This window comes from Myodes glareolus, chromosome 23 (genome assembly GCF_982192425.1).
Source record: "Myodes glareolus chromosome 23, mMyoGla1.1, whole genome shotgun sequence".
In the NCBI taxonomy this organism is placed as follows: domain Eukaryota; kingdom Metazoa; phylum Chordata; class Mammalia; order Rodentia; family Cricetidae; genus Myodes; species Myodes glareolus.
In genome coordinates, this window is record NC_142048.1 from 2,705,025 (window position 1) to 2,727,516 (window position 22,492).

Genomic DNA, 22,492 nt, shown 5'->3' on the forward strand with positions numbered 1-22,492 from the left:
ACAGATAAAGGAGACTGGGCAGTGGTGCACACCTTTAATCCCAGTACTTAGAGGCAGAGGTGGGTGGATTTCTGTGAGTTTGTGGCCAGTCTGGTCTACTGAACAAGATCCAGGACAGCCAGGGCTACACAGAAAAACCTTGTCTCAAAAAAACCAAAAATACAAAATAAATTTTGTATAAAACCATGTATAGGCAATTCTCTTCAATTTGCAACATTGTTCCCTGTATGGAAGCTTAAAGCCAGGAGACTTGTAAAGTATATTTCACCTCTTTGGGAAGACAAGCCACTCCCCAAATTTTTAGCAGTGGCTAACAACTGCCAGAGAGGAGCTCCCTGGTCCTCGGAGCAGCCTGTGAGCCACACAGAGTGCTCAGGATACAGCTTTTACCTATATTGGGATGGGCTTTCCCATGATGCTGCTGACCTGTAGTCATCCTCGCTCCTCCATATGCTTCTAATTATACCCAGTAGACTCACTGGTTCACCAAGATGGATACTGGTGAAATTATTACTTTTGTTTGTCCTTGGGTCCCTATCTTAGGGTGAGCAGACCTTTCTGTCATATCTCTGGAGAAGAGTCTCACACTTAGCAACAGAACAAGGACATGACAGAAACAGTCAGTACAGGAGGAGTGATTTCAAGGTCCTGGCAATGGGCAGCAAAGCCTGCAACTGAGGCTGAACAGACTCTGATACTGCTGTTCTTCCCCATGTGACGTATGTCAGTGTGCCTTCTTCCTATGCTGGAAGTTGCATGAGTCATGAGATAGGTAGTGAGAACCATGAGTAAGATGGAGCCCTGCAGAAATGTCCGTGGGGAACCCCCGGCTGGCAGTCTTCTGCTGCGTGGCAGGAGTGGCGTTCTTGCTTGATGAGTAGGGCCTGCCATATAAGCACGCAGACTCTGGAAGAACTGGCAGTCTCCAAAGCAACTGGTGAAAGATTACCAGCAAGCTAGCCGGGAGGTTGCCTGACTGTTGCTTTGTGTAATAAAAGGTGCGTCTGAGGCTGCTCGGACTGAACATGCTGTGCAGGAGGAATTACACCATGGAAGGACATGAGTTTGCTAGCTCTGCCTTAGCCTCTGATTTGGAAAAGACAGAGAGTGGGAGGGAGATGGCTCTTCCAGTTGTCAAGCTAGAAGGGAAAAAACATGGAAGTCATAGCAAACCTAAAGAGCCCTTTACGGGACCCACAAGTTTGGAACCCATGAGAAGAGTCAGACAGTTAAGAGGAAAACATAGGGGAGAGTGATCAGGAAAGAAATGAGAATGAAAGAAGGGCTACACGATGCAAGACAGGACTGAGTTCACTGCAGATTTAGGAAAGAAGTTAATTCACAACAGCTCTTGAGGCCGGTATGAAGCTTCAGTGGCTTTGCTGAGCTCCTTAACAGAACAAGACTTAAGATGTAAGAAAAGCACTGAAGGATCTCAGAGATGGAGCTAAAGTGATCTGTAAAGTAGTGAGGTCATTTAGAGGAGCTGAAAGAAGGACAAAGCAAAGAACAGGGTCTACCCCCATCACTTAAAGTAAATAAAGCAAGATTTGTGTGGAACAGGAGTTTCTCAAGAAAAATGCACAGAAAGTCAAATGGTAAGCTAGTGAACTTCTGGAAGGGTGCAATGCCTTAAAAATGGTTCACAGAAAGCAAAAAATGACAAGATAAAGCAAACGAAGAAAACTAAGTTGGTCCCCTAGGTGTAAACTGAAGGCCCCACAGCAAACTGTATATGTATATGTTTCTCTCCAGCGTGAAAGTGGAAACTTCTCACCTAGCCAGAGGCTCACAGAACCACACATGACTGAGGGAGAGACAGCGGAAACAGTCCCAGCTGCAGCTCAAGCCAAGTGTCTATCAGAGCCCACAAGAGGCACTGTCACAGATGGGCACGCCAGGCAGGTCTAGAGGGCAGCCATTCTCCATTGCCCTGAGCTACACCCATTAGTTAGACCAGCCATACCCAGCTCATAAGGGTAGGAAAAGCATGACGACCAGATGAAGATGATAGAGTCGGCATAAGAACAGGACAGGTGCAAAATGATCCTTTGTATACTGTGAATATGTACTATTCTCATTGATCAATGAAGAACTTACTGGCCAGTAGCCAGGCTGGAAGTATAGGTGGGACAAACTAAGGATGCTGGGATGAAGAAGAGCAGAGTCAGAGGAGTAGCCAGCAGACACAGGTAGAAGCAAGATGAGCATCCCATACTGAGAAAAGATACCAAGCCCCATTTAGCAGAGTATAGATAAGAAATATGGGTTATTTAAATATAAGAGTTAAAGCCGGGTGGTGGTGGCATACACCTTTAATCCCAGCACTCAAGGAAGCAGACGCAGACAAATCTCTGTGAGTTCCAGGTCAGCTGGTCTACAAGAGCTAGTTCCAAAACAGACTTCAAAGTCACAGAGAAACCCTGTCTTGAAAACACACACACACACACACACACACACACACACACACACACACACAAATGTAAAAGCAGCCAGGCAGTGGTGGCACATACCTTTAATCCCATCACTCAGGAGGCAGAAACAGGCAGATCTGTATACCAGCTTGGTCTACAGAGCGAATTCCAGGACAGTCGGGGCAATACAGAGAAAAACTATCTTGAAAAACAGAAGAATGAATGAATGAATGAAAAAATAAAAGTCTTGGGTGGAAAGATTGTAACACACAGAGTGAGTTTGTTATGAGGCTGTCTCTTAGTAACATCAAAAGCTATGCTCAGAAAGTCTCACCAATACGAACACCCAAACATGAGGGGAACAAAGACACCACCAATGGGCATGCCAAAGTGGATTAGAAAAAGCCCATGAAGCCTCTAAATCAAAGAACTATAGATAACTGAGGAAAGCTGGGCATGAAAAAGGTAGTCTTCCCCTGTAAAGAGCACATCAATGGGTTTTCCAGTGCCAAATGGTCAGCCCTGAAAGCATACACATAAGTAATTACATGGACTGAGTAGGTCATATTTGGGAATATATATGTTATATGCAATAGCAATTAATGAAATAAAAGGCCATGAATTTGAAGGAGAGCAGAGAGGGGTATACTGAAAAAGGTTTGTAGGAAGGAAAAGGAAGGAATGTTGTAATTGTATTATAATCTCAAAAATAAAAATTTTAAAAATATAATAAATAAAATACAGGTCTTTCCAAACATAAAATTTCTAGACCAACAAAAACTCAAGGAACTAATACAGCAAACTTTTGGAATACAAGATTAATACATGAAGTCCATCATTTTCCAGCAATGAACAATTGAATGGTTAACGATTTCACAGTGCATATACAGAACCACAGATCAAAGGAGACACAAAGAAAAACATATAATAAATTTAACAAAGACCTATGGATAAAGATAAATATCTTTAAAAAAAAAAAAAGAGTTAAGCCAGGCATGGTGGCATAGGTCTTTACCACCAGCACTCAGGAGGCAGAGGCAGGAAGATCTGTAAATTCATTGCCAGCCTGGTCTACAGAGTGAGTTCCAGAACAGTCAGGGCTACATAGAGAGATCTAGTCTAAGATAGATAGATAGATAGATAGATAGATAGATAGATAGATAGATAGATAGATAGATAGATAGATAGATAGATAGATAATTCAAGTAAGTCCAAAAATCATGAGTTATGCAATCGTCTTGGTAAATAAATGACAACATCAAGATGATGCTTTCTGGGAGCTGGAGTCAGTTCAGGGGTTAAGATCACTTATTGCTCTTCCATAGGACCCGAGTTCAATTCCCAGTACCCACATGAGGGCTCACAATCATCTGTAATACCAGTCAAGGGTGCCTCAGTACCCACATGAGGGCTCACAATCATCTGTAATACCAGTCAAGAGTGCCCTAATGCCCTCTTCTAGCCTCCAACAGTACTGTATGTATGTGGTTCACAAACATACATGCAGGCAAAACAACAAAACACAAAACACACAAAAGATTAAAAAGAAATTCAACAAGAATCCTAATATCTTGTGTAACAGCAGAACATTTTGTGTGCAAGCTATTCTAAAGGTTATATGTAAAGGGAAAAATTGTTCAACACAATTTTGAAGAAACAGTACATAAACAGTACTATCTTTACAAAAAATTAATAATCATGATAATATACGAATATTTGAAAATAAATCTATCTACAAAAAAATACAAAAAAAAAAACAAGCAAAGACACCATACAGTCAATTTTTTTTGTTTTGTTTTTGTTTTTCAAGACAGGGTTTCTGTGTATCTCTGGCTATCCTGGAACTCGCTTTGTAGACCAGGCTGGCCTCGAACTCACAGAGATCAGCCTGCCTCTGACTCCCTGAGTGCTGGGATTAAAGAGGTGCCCCACCGCTGTCCGGCTACAGTTAATTTTTTTAAAAAAGTAAATAAGGGCTGGAGAGATGGCTCCGAGGTTAAGAGCATAGACTGTTTTTACAGAGGTCCTGAGTTCAATACCCAGCACCTACATGGTGGCTCACAACCATCTGTAATGGGATCTGGTGCCCTCTTCTGGCCTACAGGGATTCATGCTGCCAGAACACTGTATACATAATTCATCTTTTAAAAAAAAAGGAGCAAATGACACTCAATGAGGAGATTATGGTCTTCTCAAATATTATCCGACAACCTGGGCATCCATAAGCAAAAGATTAGAGTAGATTACAGTTTTACAACTTCCATAAAATTAACTCAAAGTGGACTCTCCATCTAAATGTGAAGATGGCTCAGGGCACCGAGGGACCTTGAGTTTAGCAACCAAACTCCAGACACAGCACCAAATCCAGGGCTTGTGAGTGACGTCATGGCACGGAGGGCGGGCCGAGCTCTGCGAACGGAAGCAGCCCCGCGCTCACTATCCGAGCGTCACAGCGTCCGAGTTCGCCAGTGCTTTCCTCACAGCTCCCGGGAGCAGCGCTCACAACGCAGCACACGTACACAATGGCCCTCCCTCAGCCGCGGAGTTTCAGTCCACAGCATGGCTACAATACAGAACCCGCCTCCTGCTGCCCCACGACGCTTTTGATTGAACGGTGTGAGTTTGGAGATTCTGATTGGCCCAGCGTACTCCTGAGTGACAGCAAGAGCTGAAGAGTTGACCCTGCACAGTCCCTGTCCTGCACTGCCTTTTGCTCCAGCAGACTTGACCCTGCCCTAATCCTTGGCGAGCTCAGAAGGCACTTCTAGTCTAACCGGCACCAGATGGTTCTTGTACACCATCCAGTTACCAACAGTGTCCAGTATAATTGCCCCTGTGTCTCAGACCTGGAAGGGCAACCAGTCCACCTTGGTTCCTGTCGGTATAGGAGGTACCAGAGAGAGAGAGCTCAGAGGTTGAGCGCACTTGCTGCTCTTCAGAGGACCAAGTTCAGTTTCCAGAACCCACATCAGTTGGCAACTACAGCTCCAAGGTCTCCTCTGGCCTTGTTAGGGTTACTATGACCAAAGCAAATGGGGACTGAAGGGTTTGTTTGATTTCCATATCCGGAATCACAATCCATGGAGGGAGCCAAGGCAGAAACAGGACAGTGCGCTGGAGGCAGAGCTGATGCAGAGGACATGGAGGAGTGCCGCTTACTGGCTTGCTCGGCTTACTTTATTATAGGACCCAGTACCACCAGGCCAGGGGTAGTCCCAGCCACAATGGCCTCAGCTTTCCTCTATGAATGATTAATTAAGAAAATACAGCCAGGTGGTAGTGGTACACGCTTTTAATCCCAGCACTTAGGAGGTAGAGGCGGGCGAGTTCAAGGTCATCCTAGTCTATAGAACAAATTCCAGAACAGCCAAGGGTACACTGAGAAACAGAAGAAGGAAGGAAGAAGGGAGGAAAGGGGAGGGGAGGAGGGGAAGGGGAGAGGAGAGGAGAAAAAAAGATATGAAAATACAAGTAAATGTCATTGAAGGTCTGGTAGACACAGTTAAGGATGTAATAATAATTTCATCAGAATCTTGGCATCCAAATTGGTCTTTTCAGGATGTAAATGTTGAGTTTTTAGGGATTGAAACTTTATCTCAGGTAAAGCAGAGCATAAAATGAGTTTAATATATAGAGCCAGATGGACAGACAGGAATATTAAAACCATATGTGGCTAACATAGCAATGAATTTGTAGGAATGTGATTTGTAACAGCAATGGAATACTCAGATTAATATTCCCCCAATCTTAGAAACATAGATTAATGTATGTTTCTGAGAAAAATATTAGACAGCTTTATAAAGAATAATCACTGACCACTCAGGTTGTACAAGAACAGGGCATAACAGCTGCAGATCACCTTTAAAATGGTTGACAGACAAACCTGTATGGGTGAAGCAATGGCCTTTACCAATGGAGAAGCTGCAGGCTTGAGAACAGCTGGTACAGGGGCAACTAGATGCTCAGCAAATTGAAGAATCAACCAGCCCTTGGAATTCTGTATTTGTCATTAAAAAGAAATCTGGAAACTGAAGAATGGTAGCAGATCTATGGGCTGTTAATAAGGTGATTCAGCCAATGGGTTCGCTACAATCTGGCATTCCTTTGCTTTCTCTATTGCCTAAAGGATAACCTCTTACAGTTATTGATTTAAAAGACTTTTCTTCACTAGCCTTTACTAGAAAAAGAGAGAAAAAATTTGCCTTCACAGTGCCTACTTATAATAATTCTCACCCTGTTAAAAGATATCAATGGAAGATTCTCCCACAGGGAATGTTAAATAGCCCGACCCAGTGCCAATATTTAGTCAGCTATTGGAAATGATACATTGATGTGGGAAGTCCTTCTGTATATGAGTTACTTTATTAAAAGATTTTTTTATATTTATTTATTTATTTATTATGTATACAATATTCTGTCTGTGTGTATGCCTGCAGGCCAGAAGAGGGCACCAGACCCTATTACAGATGGTTGTGAGCCACCATGCGGTTGCTGGGAATTGAACTCAGGACCTTTGGAAGAGCAAGCAATGCTCTTAGCCTCTGAGCAGATCTCTCCAGCCCCCTTAAAAGATTTTATAAAGATTTTTCAGTCAATGGCTTAGCAGAGTAAAGCCAGGTGGGAAACCCGAACAAAGATAAAGTGAGAGAGCAGTCAAGGAAACAAGACATGAAGAAAATGAGGTAACACCATGGCCATGTAGCAATACACAGGCTAATAGAAATGGGTTAATTTAAGATGTAAGAGCTAGCTAGAAGTACGCCTGCACCATCAGCCAAACAGTGTTGAAATTAATATAGTTTCTGTGTGATTATTCCTGTCTGAGCAGCCAGGAAATGAAAGTGCAGTCTCCACCCACAATATGTAAGCAATTTCCTCAATCTATAGATTACCATTGCATGAACAGCATTTTACTATTTGCTTTCAATGTAGATACTTTAGAAAGAATGTTTGAGGGGTTGGAGAGATGGCTCAGAGCTTAAGAGCATTGACTGCTCTTCCAGAGGTCCTGAGTTCAATTCTGAGCAACCACATGGTAGTTCACAACTATCTACAATGAGATCTGGTGCCCTCTTCTGGCCTGCAGGGATACATGTAGCCAGATTCTGTACATAATAAATAAATAAACCTTTTTAAAAAAGAAGAATGTTTGAAGAAGTAAAGAAAATTTTGCCTCATTGGAAATTACAAATTGCTCCTGAAAAAATACAAAGATGAGGTTCTATTAATTATTTAGGTTATAAAATAGGTTTACAAAAAAATTAGACCACAAAAGGTGCAAACTAGGAGAGATAGATTGCAGATTCTTAATGACTTCCAAAGATTGCTAGGGAACATTCCCATCTAATGGCCCACAATTGGGATAGAACCTGATGACATGATTAATTTAAACAAAACTTTAGATGGTGACAAGTGTAGAGGGCCGCAACCACACTCTCCACCATAGATGGCGCTGCACCGCCAGGTGAGCTAGAAAGCTCACATGTGTTGGTATTTTCCACTACTCCCAAGGTTTCACCTGGGACTGGGAGCAGTTGACCAATCCAGGAGAGACACGTCCAGAGCAGGGTCTGTTTCCTTTATAAGGGATGGGTTCCATCTTATCTGGGTCTCCGCCATGTGGCTTATGCTCTAGCTCCCAAGAGACATAAAGCTTTACTGCAGAAGGATCCTATGTGTCCCGCGTGGTTCTTGCCGACGAGACGGTAGCGCAGGACATCTGGTGCTGATACCCGGGAAAAAGAAGAACTTTGCACCACCGGAGACCCCTTGGACACAAGGAGGATTCAGAACTGCAGGCATGCGTGCTCAGAGAGGTACGTTCTAAAGTCCAGAGAGCATATCAGAAACTGAGCAGCAGTGGGAGGTTGTGCGCGCACCCAGATAAGTTAAAAAGGACCCTCCGGTAAAGAATGGGGGAGACAGAAAAGAAAATAAGTTAAAAAGGACCCCCCAGTGATTTTAAAAGAGAGTGAGGATGGGGGAGAGGGCTGATTTGCAGGGTCAAAAGCTTTATGTTGTGTTGTTCATGTTGTCTTTTGTGTACTGGATGGGAGAGGGATATTTGAACTTGGAGACTGCTGAGGATGTGGTGTTTTGGGAGGGAGGTTCTGTTTTCGTCTCCACGGAGGGGGAGAGCCTAAGGGTGTACTTGGGATTTACGTGGTTTGAATCACCGAGACCTCCTGAAATGTTGTAATGTATACCCCTAAAATGCAGCGGCCCAATAACAGCAGGAAGCAGCCAAAGAGACTAAACGACGCCCAAATTCCCTTAAAGATTAAATGAGGTCCTTTCAAGCCTGCTTCTCTGAGTTCAGCTTTGCTCCGTGCACCGGTTTGGGCTCGGAGTGGGTGCAGCTGGGGCTGGAGGGCGGCTGGAGCGGAGCTTTGCTCTGTGGCTATGGTGGGAGGCATATTGCGCAGGCTCAGTTGGTGCCTGGCCTGGAGGGTATCACAGCAGTACCGAGAATGAGAACGGTGCCACAAGCTGCCAGGTCAGAAGGCTTGCAATGTGCCTGAAACTGTGAGGGGCTCTGAGGCTGGAGTGGCTTCTGTTCCGCTTGGCTGAGCTGAGCTGTGCTGATCCTAGGTAACAAAGGCATAGCCTGGGGCAACGGGCGGGGCGAACAATGCTGGCTACTAGCCCGAGAGAGTTTCCATCTGAATAAGGAACTGAAGAGATAGCATAGGGGTTAAGAATGCTGCCTGCTCTTCCAAGGGTCGTGAGTTCAATTCCCCAGTGACCACATGGCAGCTTACAACTATTTGGTTTTAAATCTAATGTTTCAGGATCCACAGGGAGGTAGATGCAAAAAGCCCTTAGATTTTTAAAGTGATTGGGTCGTTGGCTGGGTCTGTGAGAGTTTGTTTACAGCTGCTTTTGCTGTGGCACAGGTGTTGAGAGTTGGCTAGTAGGAAAGCGGCCCTGTTCGCCGCCTCTCCCATCAGCCCCTTGAGCCGCAGCGGCTCTGGCGCGGACCTTGAGATGTTGCTACCTGTGCCGCCTCGGTCTGAGTGTCGGCTCCCGCCACACTCCGCCACCAACACAGCCTCAGAGAACTAGGCTAGCCCCGCGGAAAAGGCTGGGGCGCCTGGGGGTGGAGCCGCCTGGCCACTTCCTGGCCTGGGACACACGGAGCCGCGCAGCGAGCAGGCCCAGGGCCGCACACAGCGCACACAGCCCTTGGATGGCGGGCGGGCTCTGGAGCCCGAGGCCACCATACCAACAAGAAATACGGGAGCCAATAAATCCTAAACCTAATATCAGCAAACAGGGCCTGGGTTTTTCCTAGGCGCCACTGGGGCAGCACGGCCTATATCGTAAAAAACAAAGACCCTCAATCATTTATCTACCACAATGGCTACAGCCCTGGATCAACAGGCTACCATAGATACATCTATTAGAGGTAGAATAAAGAACAGGTGGATATCTTATGGCAGCTTGCCCAATTGGGCTATGTATGGAAAACTCCAGCTTTTTGTGTGACCAGTGTACCATATGAGAACTTTATAAAAGTGGCTAACTTGTCCCGAGAATTGTCTTTGTATCTTGCAGGAGAATTTTGATGACTTGCTGTCCTCCTTGAGATGGTCCATCGTGACAATCAACTCCACGCGAGTGGACATAAGCTTGGCCGAAGAATTCCAGTCCTGGATCGTGTCCTTCATCCCCTACTTCAAAGAGTGGGTGGGGGTGGAAATGTTTTGGAACGGTCCTGCTATGGAATAGTGTTTCTCCTCTGGATGGTCTGCTGACTCAAATCCCAAAGCCATAGGGATAAAGTGGTTTTTGCTCAGCGCTGGCTGCCCTAGAACAGGGGGCCTCTACTGATGTGTGGTTATCTATGTTAAAGCAGTAAGGTTTAAGCCAACCAGCTCCTGCACCCCTAGGACTGTGGTCCATTGCACAGGGTGGAGTGCTTGGCTTAGCTAGCCCTGAAGGTTGTCGAGCTGAAGAGCATCGCACAGAGAATGACCCTCTCTGAGAGATAAGTCGCTCTGCTTAAGGGTTTCCTGCCGTATATTCCCTTTCCCAGAAAATTGGCAGAGGGCAGGCCGGATAGGTTCCAGGTGTCATGAGCCTAGGGACAGATTCCGTGTAAGCCCATTTTAATGTTTTCATTTTGGGAAGTGCGACCTCTATCTTTACCTTCCTAGGGAGTTGCCTTTCTGCAAAGAAGTAAAATTAGGGGGAAATGTAGAGGGCCGCAACCACACTCTCCACCATAGATGGCGCTGCACCGCCAGGTGAGCTAGAAAGCTCACATGTGTTGGTATTTTCCACTACTCCCAAGGTTTCACCTGGGACTGGGAGCAGTTGACCAATCCAGGAGAGACACGTCCAGAGCAGGGTCTGTTTCCTTTATAAGGGATGGGTTCCATCTTATCTGGGTCTCCGCCATGTGGCTTATGCTCTAGCTCCCAAGAGACATAAAGCTTTACTGCAGAAGGATCCTATGTGTCCCACGTGGTTCTTGCTGGCGAGACGGTAGCGCGGGACAGACAAGGATTTAAACAGTCCCAGAGAATGATCAGCTGAAGCTGAGAATTGACTTTGATTGAAGAGAAATCACATAAGGCACATGTCAATCCTACAGATCTGAAGCTTAACAACATTTTGGTCATATTATTCTCTAAACATTCTCCTATAAGAATTTTAATGTACAGAGAAGATAGTATCTTAGAATGGGTCTTTTTTACCACATAAACTGAGAAAAAATTTTTTAAAAAAAAAGGTTTTTTAATTCTAAAAGGAAAATTGAGGGGCTGGAGAGATGGTTCAGTGGTTAAGAGCATTGCCTGCTCTTCCAAAGGTTCTCGGTTCAATTCCCGGCAACCACATGGTGGCTTACAACCATCTGTAATGAGGTCTGGTGCCCTCTTCTGGCCTACAGACACACACACAACAGAATATTGTATACATAATAAATAAAATAAAAAAATATAAAAAATAAATAAAAGGAAAATTGAGACTTCATCAATTAGCAGGAATAGATAGATCCTGTAGAAATTATAGTACCTTTTAATAATGAGGAAACTGACAAATTTTGGAAAGGAAGTGAACCCTGGCAAAGAGCTTGTACTAATTTTTTGGGAGATATAGCAACAATTATCCTAAAAACAAGAGAATTCAATTTAAAAAGAGAACTAGCTGGATCCTTCTTTGCATTGTATGGGACACACCAATCACTGAAGCCCCTACATTCTATACTGATGCAAAAAGATCAGGAAAGGCAGGTTACAAATCAGAAAATGAAAGTAAAGTGGAACAAAACCCTCATGATTCTGTCTAAAAGTCAGGATTATATGCTATTCTCATGGTACTTAGAGCTTTTAAGGAACCCCTCAATAAAGTTACTTATTCATAATATGAAAAGAGTTGTTTTGCATATCTAATTTATACCAGATGGTATAGAATTGACTTCATTATTCAGTTGTAAAATATAATCAAGAATAGGCATTATCCCATATACATAGCACACATCCAATCCCATATGGGTCTGCCAGGTCCTCTAGCACAAGGTAATGCAGAAATCGACTCAATTATTGATTAGAAATGTGCTGAAGGGCTGAATTTCATTTTTAAAAATGTCAATAGCAAAGGTGTTTTTTTTTTAAAAAAAAACAAAACAAAACTTTTTTATCATGTGGTAACAAACCAAGGACTTTATAAGGAAATGTTCTACTTGTACTTTATACAACCAAACACCACTACCTGCAGGAAATAACCCAAAGGAATAAAATCTTGCAGATGGATGTGTACCATTTTGTAGAATTTGGAAAATTAAAATATGTACAACACACCATTGATACACCATTTTCTTTTTCTTTTTTTTTTTCTTTTCTTTTTTGGTTTTTTGACTCAGGGTTTCTCTGTAGCTTTTGGAGCCTGTCCTGGAACTAGCTCTTGTAGATCAGGCTGACCTTGAATTTACAAAGATCCTACTGCCTCTGCCTCCCAAGTGCTGGGATTAAAGACATGTGCCACCACCACCACCCAGTCCGATACACCATTTTCAATGGGCAATTGCTTTGAGTTCAGAAAATGCTAATTTGGTAATCACACATTTGCTAGAAATGTTTATTTCTGCTGTTCTCTACAAACATGTAATGCAAATGGTCTTTTTGTGTCCCCATCCAGCTAAAGATTAAAGCTGGCACTGGAGTTGTAGATGGCTCTTTCCTTCTCTAAACCCAAGCATGTTTAATAAAATGAAATACGAAATCTCTCATGTCAGAAGAGCCACCTGATATGGGGCAGGAGATTAACAAAAATTTAAGGACTATTGCTACTAATAATTCTTTGGTTTTATATTGACCCCTTAACAGCTTTTCTTAAGGTTAAGATGTATAAGATTTACATATATATTCATATATATTAAACATTTTGTCATGATATTAATGGTCATATAGAGTACTAACGAATTCTAGAAAAAAGTTTACTCTACCTTTCTGCATATGATTTCAGGATTGATTCTCTTTATCAGTTTTCTACAGTATACCATGAGCATGCCTAACAGTGACCTCAGGAAGTCTCCATAAGGAGGATGAGGCCCTGCTTAGGGAGCTGCTTCCACTCCTTCAGCCAACAGCCTTTAAGATACCAGCCCACTTGGGTGTGGTCTCTTTTGCTTTAAAAAGCATCAGTAACCCTGCTCTGGCTCTCTTGCTTCTGGCTCCTGCTTCCGGCTGCTAGACTCTGTTCCTGGTTGCACTGAGGGCTGTTGTCTAAGACAGTGATCTGTAAGTTTTTCCCCTTAAATAAATAGCCCTTTTATTAATCATAATTCCAAACTGTTATGGGACTGTTTTGTGACTTACACCTTCAAGGCCCCACAATAATGGCTCCTCCAGGACTATGATAACACCACTAAGCTGAAGAACACCACCTAAAGATCAGCTATGAACTACAAGTTTCTCAGAACCATTTTGAGGTGGCTAGCTAAGATGATCCAGTCTAACAGATTACTCTAATGAGGTCTTGAGACAAGCCTTGCACTTTCTCATTGTGCAGAAACTGGACAACAAATGATAAAGCTACCTCTCTGAACTTGACAATTAACCAAAATTTTCTTTTAGAAGCCCCTAAAGATGTTATCACCCCCAGAAAGCAGGTCGTAAATTTGAGAATATGACATCCACATTCCCAAGAGGTGGGGTGGGTGGGTTTTGGTCATTCAATTGGTTATGGACATTTGTCATTGTTTGGGAGAGTTGGTTGCAAGTTGTTATTGGTATGGTCAGGAGCAAAGTTGAACAAAGGAAATTCGATTTAGAGTTCTTGTTTTGAAAAGAAAAAATGTGGATGCAAATATGATAGGATAAAAGGGTAGAATCAACTTTGAAAAGAAAAAGGGGATGATATAGATTAAAAAGGTAGATTATTGAATATACTTTAGAAAGCAACTACTAGTTTAAATGCTTTACAGTGGGTTAGAATTTTGTAGATCATATACAAAATTTTATATAGATAATAATTTGAGATCAATTTTGTTAAAAACAGGCCACACATATGTTGCTAATCTTGATCAAAATATTGTACCTATACAACTCATTTACCAATGTAATGCAAATTTCTAGTCCTTGAAAGTCTTTATTAACAACTATTTATAGTAATAAGAAAATAAAGATTAGTAATTAGTCACCTATTTCAGTTGAACTTGTAGTCACATTAGGTATGTTTTCAAGGTCAAACAGAAATGTATTACATAGACAGGTTATCTTCAGAGATCTACAGAATATGGCATTTAAAATGTCTTAATAGCATAGGTTCTTTTTTATTTACAACAATGAGACATGTCTGCTCCTGGCAGCACAAATCTACTTCAGAGAAGATGATGGACATTGAAGAAACTCCACATCGAGTTTGCTTTCTTTTTTGGGGGTGGGGGGTTCAAGACAGGGTTTCTCTGTAGCTTTGGTGCCTATCCTGGAACTAGCTCTTGTAAATCAGGCTGGCCTTGAACTCACAGAGATCTGTCTCCCTCTGCCTCCCAAGTGCTGGGATTAAAGGTGTGCGCCACCACCGCCTGGCAAGGAGTTTGCTTTCTGTGCAGCAAAAGTCAGTCACTAGACAAGAAAGTGCCCTTGCTTCAACTGTTGACACTATGCTGTCCTAATGAGACAAGCAGGACTCAAAAGAGAGTGACTGCAAAACCTTGCCCAAACAAGGTGGGACAACCCTTCAAAACCCCTGCTTCATAGAAAAGTCTCTCAGATATTCTAGGTCTATAGGCCAAAGATGGATGCCCCAACATTGCAGAGGAACTCTGGGTGACTGTCCAGGCAGCCAGCTGTTTCTGTCATTTGTCACAGTTTTAGGAAGTCACTTGTTCACTCATCCTGCTTACTCAGTTAAAATTATTTCCTTCTTGAGTCTCTGAGGTAGTTGAAGACTAGATTGTTACAGTTATCATTGTTTATGAGACTCAAAAAAGAATTTCACTAAAGAAATATAAAATATATAAGGTTGAGTGATAACAAAAGATCGTTTTAGATGGTAATGCAAGTTATGATAGAAAGTAAATTAGGTAGCTGGGCGGTGGTAGTGCACATCTTTAATCCCAGCACTTGGGAGGCAGAGGTAGGCAGTTCTCTGAGTTCAAGGCCAGTCTTGTCTACAAGAGCTAGTTCCAGAACAGACTCCAAAGCTACAGTGAAATCCTGTCTCAAAACACCAGGAAAAAAAAAAAAGTAAATTAGGTACAAGACTTTGGACTCATCAAGATAGAATAGATATGGAGTATTTTCTCTGAATTCGTCAAATACAACTGACCTAGACATTGTTGATGTATTTATTGCCTGTATATACTGTATATGGTCATTGTACTCATTGTATATAGTTTTTCTTATATTAGAGCCTCCTTTTTATTTTAGACAAAAAAGAAGAAAATGTAGTGATATATCATTTATATTTTAATAAATTGCCTGAAGATCAGAGAGTAAAACAGCCACACTGATCAGTCATACAGGTCAGGCAGTGGTGGCAAACACATTTAATCCCAGTAGCCACAGTAGTCATAGAAGTCGGGCAGTAGAGTAGTGGTACATGCCTTTAATCCCAGCACTAGAGAGGAATATAAACCAGAATGAGACAGGTATTTACTCCCTTTCAGTCTGAGGATTTCTTAGAGGTAAGCAATCTCTAATGGTTTGGCTGCTTTGCTTTTTCTGATCTTCAGGTTGAACCCCAATATCTGTCTCTGGGTTTTTATTAACCATGCAATCTCTCTCTCTCTCTCTCTCTCTCTCTCTCTCTCTCTCTCTCTCTCTCTCTCTCTCTCTCTCTGATGAGATGCTCACTCTCAGCTACTGCTCCAGCATCATACCTGGCTGTTGCCATGATTCTTGTCACAATGATCATGAACTCTAACCCTCTGAACTACAGTCAGCCCTGAATTAAATGTTTTCTTCTGCCTTGAGCATGGTGCCTATCCACAGCAATGGAATAGCAACTAAGACAGTGAGGCCTTTATCCCAATATGAATCAGGCCTTGCCTAATCTCACCCTCCTCCCTCCCCCCCCCCCCTCGTGCGCGCGCCCGAGCTCTCGTATTCTTTGAAACAGTTTCTCTGTATAACCCTGGCTGTCCTGGAACTCATCCACCTGACTCTGACTCCCAAATGCTGGAATTAAAGGTGTGCCCCACTGCTGCCCAGCTTCTATCTCTTTAAGGATTTCTTTTTACTGTATGTATGTGAGTGTCTTGCCTGTATGAATGTCTATGTACCACATGTGTACATAAACATCATGGATGTGTCTAAAGAGGTCAGAAGAGGGCATCAGATCCCCTAGAACTGGAGTAAAAGATGGTTGTGAGCTGTTGTGTGAGTGTTGAATTTGGTAATGTTTAAGTCTCCCATGCAGCCGGTATTCTTCCTAACAGCTAAAGAAAAAGACAGCTCTGAACACAGAATAAGAAATGATTAGCACACCTTAATCCCAGCACACTCAGGAGGCAGAGGCGGGCAGATCTCTGTGAGTTTGAGACTAGTCTGGTCTACAGAGTGAGTTCCAGGACAGGATCCAAAACACAGAGAAACAACAACAACAACAAAAATCTCCCATGTGCTATTAGTTGTGGCAGCAAGAAGCTGCAGGATTGAGAGAGGCTGAGAAGAGGTACCATATGGGAACCAAACCTGAGTGCTCTCCAAGAGCAGCCAGTGCTTTTAACCACTCCCTTTCCCTTTCAGCACAAACCTTGGCTTAAAAATTAAATTTCCTGATGCTTTTTCCCTTAAAAATTATGTAAAACTGTATTTTTTTATTTCTTTTTTCCTACTTGTTCTTTTTCATTATAGGTCTGCATTAAGAATCATCACTAGCCGAGTGGTGGTGGCTCACACCTTTAATCCCAGCACTTGGGAGGCAGAGACAGGCCTCCCAAGAGTTCTAGGCCAACCTGGTCTACAAGAGCTAGTTCCAGGAGAAGCTCCAAAGCTACAGAGAAACCTTGCCTCAAAAAACAAAACAAAAAAAATCATCACTAATAATCACACAACAGAGTCAACATTACCATTTTGGGCCAGGCATGGTGGCACATCCCAGTATTCTGGAGGCTGAGGCAGGCGGATCTCTGAATTTGAGTCCAGCCTGGTTTACAGAGTTAGTTCCAAGTCAACCAGGGCTATGCAGGAAAAAAAAGTATTTTTTTCATGTAGTTCTGAAGATTTAATAACTACAAAAAAGTCAATGTTAGGCTGTCTTGAAACCTCCTCTACCAACAAAATTAGTTTTAATTCAGTCTCAGGAAAATTTTAGGACAAGGGCAGAAAGCAGCCACATCCTTTGCCGATATATCACTAGAACAGTCTCTAGAGCTGGGTGGTGGTGGTGCATGCTTTTAATCCCAGCACTCAAGAGGCAGAGGCAGGCAGATTTCTGTGAGTTCAAGGCCAGCCTGGTCTACAGAGTGAGTTCTGGGACAGTCAAAGTTACATAGAGAAACCCTGTTGGGGTGGAGGGGAGGATAGTTGCTAGCTGTGGTGGGGGGCATAGTCGCTAGCCGTGGGGTGGGGGAGGATAGTCGCTAGCCCAGTCACCAATATTGTTCCTTAGTACGACACACCTCCTCCAACAAGGTCACACACACACAAGCACATAATCTCACTATGTAGTTTAGGCTGGCCTAAAACTTACAATTCTCCTGCCTCAATCATAAGCCAGAATTGTACCACCAAGCCCAGATAGAAATCACTTTTCCTCTCTCTTTCTTTTTATTTTATTGATATTTATTGAGCTCTACATTTTTCTCCGCTCCCCTCCCTGCCTCTCCCCTGTCCCCTTCAAACCTCCCTCAAGGTCCCCATGCTCCCAATTTACTCAGGAGATCTTGTCTTTTTCTACTTTCTACTTCCCATGTAGATTAGATCTATGTATGTCTCTCTTAGTGTCCACATTGTTGTCTAAGTTCTCTGGGATTGTGGTTTGTAGGCTGATTTTCTTTGCTTTATGTTTAAAAACCACATATGAGTGAGTACATGTGATAATTGTCTTTCTGTGTCTGGGTTACCTCACTCAAAATAATGTTTTCTAGCTCCATCTATTTTCCTGCAAAATTCAAGCTGTCATTTTTTTCTGCTGTTTAGTACTCCATTGTGTAAATGTACCACATTTTTCTATATCCATTCTTCGATCGTCCTCTCTCTTTCTTAAACTTGCTGTGTAGACCAGGCTGACCTTGAACTCAGAGGTTCATGTGCCTCTGCCTCCCAAGTGCTGGGATTCAAGGTGTGTGCCACCACACACAGGCCAAGATTTTGGATTTTTAGTTTGTTATTTGTTTTTCAAGTCATGGTTTCTCTGTAACAGTCCTAGCTATCCTGGAACTAGCTCTTATAGACCAGGCTGGCCTTTAACTCACAGAGATATGCCTGCTTCTGCCTCCCGAGTTCTGGGATTAAAGGTGTGTGCCACCACCATCTGGAAAGATTTTGGATTTTTTAATTGATCTTTATTGAGCTCTACATTTTTCTCTGCTCCTCTCCATGCTTTTCCCCTCACCCCTCCCCCAAGATTTTGGATTTTAAAAATCTTTTTCTTTACGCTATGCCTGCATGTATGTCTGTATGTAGGTGTTGGCTACCCTTGGAAATGGAGTTACAGAGTTGTGAGCTGCCATGTGGTTGCTGGGAACTGAATTCACGTCCTCTGGAAGAGCAATCAGTGCTCTTCTGAGAAGTCTTTCCAACCCATGACTTTTAATTTTTAAAAAGAAACTGGATTTTTTTTCAAATTTATTTATGTATGTATATGAGCCACATGTATGCCTAGGGCATGTCAAATCAGAAAAGGGAGTTGTATCCCCTGAAACTGGGGTTACAGCCGTCATATGGGTGCTGGCAAGTGAACCTAGGTTCATTACAAGAGCAGTAAGTCCTTTTTGTTAAGTCCAAAGCAACCCCCTCCAAGGCAGTGCTGGTGACAATGTCCTACACAGAAGGACTATAACGAGGTAAACAGAATGGTTGTTGTTGCATAAACAGAAATCTAAACTCAAAAAAAAAATCCCAGGACTGGAGAGATGGCTCAGAGGTTAATGGAACTGACTGCTGTTCCGGAGGTCCTGAGTTCAATTCCCAGCAACCACATGATGGCTCACACCCATCTATAATGAGATCTGGTGCCCAGAACACTATATACATAATAAAAAATTTTTAAAAAATCCCAAATAGAGAAGAACTCAAAGCATTTCCACTAAAGTCAGGGTCAGGGAAAAGACAACAGTGTTCACTTCTCCACTCCTACCCATCAGAAGGCTTCACATTCTAGTAGAGCACTAAGAGAAGGCAATAAAAGAGATGCAAAGGGGAAAAGAAACTAAAACTATCCCTATTACAGATGACATGGTTCTTACATAATAGACCCTGAACACTACCACTCTGAGCTCACAAACATGTTCAGCAAAGTAGCAAAAAACAAACACACAAAATTCTGCAGGATCCATTTACAAATGATCAACAAACCTGACAAAAGGAAGAAAACAAAAGTCTTAAAATAAAATCTTCAAGACTCCAAAGAAAGAAATAGAACATGATACTAGATTTGGAAAGGCTGTCCATCCTCATGGATTCCGAGGAATGCCACTGTCAAAAAGCATCTAAAGGGCTGGAGAGATGGCTCAGTGGTTAAGAGCACTGCCTGCTCTTCCAAAGATCCTGAGTTCAATTCCCAGCAACCACATGGTGGCTAACAACCATCTGTAATGAGGTCTGGTGCCCTCTTCTGGCCTTCAGACATATACACAGACAGAATTATGTATACATAATAAATAAATAAATAAATAAATAAATTTAAAAAAAGCATCTACAGACTCAAGGCAATCCCAATCAAAGGGCTGCTTATAATTTGTGTGAAAGGATATAGTGACTCACATTGTATTGAGATTGTTTGATTCCTTCCTATTGCTTTTCTATTTGGGGATCTTCATGTCTAGTCCACATAAACCATTTCCTATATACAAGCTGACATAACTTAGGTATCTTTTTAAAGAGGTGACGTCCACATTTAATCTGTGAGATGCTGAATCTCATGGATCATGGGTTCATTTTACCATGGAGCTAAGCTTAACATAAGCAAAAATAGCCATGTAGCTATGTCACCATCTTGGCTAAAGACCTCATCAAGATGGTGTCAACCACGAGAATTCACATCTCAAATAATGCAATTACATGAGATAAATCAAAATAGTGGCACATAAAACTTCCTGGTCCCACTAAGACTTTAAGAAAACACCACTTTTTTTTTTTTTTGTATCAGACTAAGGGGTAATAATGTCAGACCTCCACAGTGTTAAATTGTTTTGCCTGATATATTTACTGGTTTTCAATAGGGACATAAGATTTTTTTTTCAGTCATGTGGCTCAAATACTAGCCATCTAACAAGGGGAGTTAACACTGTGAGATGGCTAGATTGGAAGGCTTGTGTGAATTTCCAGCAGCATGGGGAAAATGTGAGAAAGCACAGTTCCTAACCAGGACCAAAAGAAGAGATGGCTGGGCGCTGGACAAGCTGCAGCCAGCAGCAGCTACACTAGCTGAGAGTTGGAGATAACAGCTATGTTGGGTTCTAACACCTGCTCCTTCTGCCTAGCACAGCGTTTTTTCCGTTCTCAAGACTCCTTGGCTTCATTTTTATCTGCTTCTGTTTCTGCTTCACCAAGTCCTGAGAACTTCTTGCTTCTGCTTCTACTTTCCAGGGACAGCAGCGTAGATAAGAGCCAGGCACGGTGGTGTTCACCTTTAATCTCAGTACTGAGAGGACAAAGGCAGATAGATCTCCATGTATTTGAGGCCAGCCTGGTATACATAGTGAGTTCCAAGCCAATCAGCGTCACACATTGAGACCCTCAACCCTATCTTTAAAAGAGAGAGAGAGAGAGAGAGAGAGAGAGAGAGAGAGAGAGGGAGAGAGAGAGAGGGAGAGAGAGAGAGGGAGAGAGAGAGAGAGAGAGATTGGCAAAGTCACTGAACCTTCATCTGAGTAGCCAGCCATTCCTCTCAGCCAATGGTATACAATTCTGCATGTGGCCCTGAAGTCTTGGGGAGGAGCTAGAGTATATAGGCTGGGAGAGACTAGGGAGAGGGGTTTTTTATAGCTATGGGGAAGCCATCATTCGTAGTGTGGAGACCAACCACACTGCTGTCAGCAACCTCTCATCCACCAACTGTAAGTTAAGTCTCATTGATTCCTCAGAATGAAATTTGTTGAAACAGAACAATGGTTTCTCATTAGGATTTTATAAAACAGACATTACTTAATCTTCCCCAATCCCAGGGAGAATACTCTCACAGTAGATGTTATTGTTGGACTCTAGCGTCCAAACACCGAGGAGTCGCCCCCCCCAGACCATCTCACATACCACAGCTGATGCAAAAGCATGAGGACTTTATTAATTCTGTCCTGACAGGGTCCCTCAGCATTCGGGAAGCTGAGAGACCTCAAATAGCCAGTACAGTCTACTTTTAAAGGAGAAGGTCATACAAGCAAGGGGGGCTGTTCTTTGACCATTATGATTGGCTTATTCGAAAAGGGCTAATACCAATAATTGGCTGGAGAGCTATTGTCAGATCAGATGAGGTAAGAGGTTATTTTGACCCCATTTCCCAGGGGACTGAGTCGAAACATACGTGTATGGGTAATTGTTCAGGAACTGAGTCAACATCTTAAAGGTTATCTTGCCCCAATTTCTGGAGAATATACATGCATGTGTAGCTGTTAGGTCCTTGGTTCCCAGGGGAGAAGGGTAAGCACTATGGCACAGGGGCTGAGAGGATTTATAATTGTCAAAAATGGCTTCAGAATTGTCTTAAAGTCTTACATTATATCTGTTAACGTCTCATGGTAATTAAGCAAAAGAAAATGTTAGGAAAATGTAAAAATGTAAATCATTTTAATATAGAATTTGTGTATGAAGACTACAATGGTTGAATGTTCCCAGGCTATGGAACTAAAGGGTTTATATAAGATATAATGGTCTGAATAAATGTTTAAGACATATAAAGCCAGGTGGTGGTGGTACACGCCTTTAATCCCAGCACTTGGGAGGCAGAGGCAGTCGGATCTCTATGAGTTTGAGACCAGCCTGGTCTATAAGAGCTACTTCCAGGAGAGGATTGAAAGCTACAGAGAAACCCTGCCTCTAAAAACAAAAAAATAAAAAATATAAAAATAAAAGAAGAACTGGAGAGACAGCTCAGTGGTTAATATGGCTGCTTTCCCGAGGACCCAGATTCAAGTCCCAGAACCCACATGTCAACTCACAACTGTCTGTAAGTCCAGTTTCAGGGGATCTGATATCCTCACAAAGACAAGCAGGCAAAACAGCAATGCATGTAAAGTGAAAATAAATTATGATAAAAGATATCTAGGGGCTGGAGAGATGGCTCAGCAGTTAAGAGCATTGCCTGTTCTTCCAAAGGTCCTGAGTTCAATTCCCAGCAACCACATGGTGGCTCACAACCATCTGTAATGAGATCTGGTGCCCTCTTCTGTCCTTCAGGCATACACAGACAGAATATTGTATATATAATAAATAAATAAATATAAAAGACAAGAGGTTCTCAAATTGTGG

The 22,492-nt window shown here is 42.6% G+C and overlaps 1 protein-coding gene across 1 annotated transcript in view; it reads right to left on the reverse strand.

The window, feature by feature from the left end:
- Window positions 1-22,492, reverse strand: part of LOC148118272 (zinc finger protein 441-like) — a 36,285-nt gene that overhangs the window by 5,730 nt on the left and 8,063 nt on the right. The window lies entirely within an intron of this gene.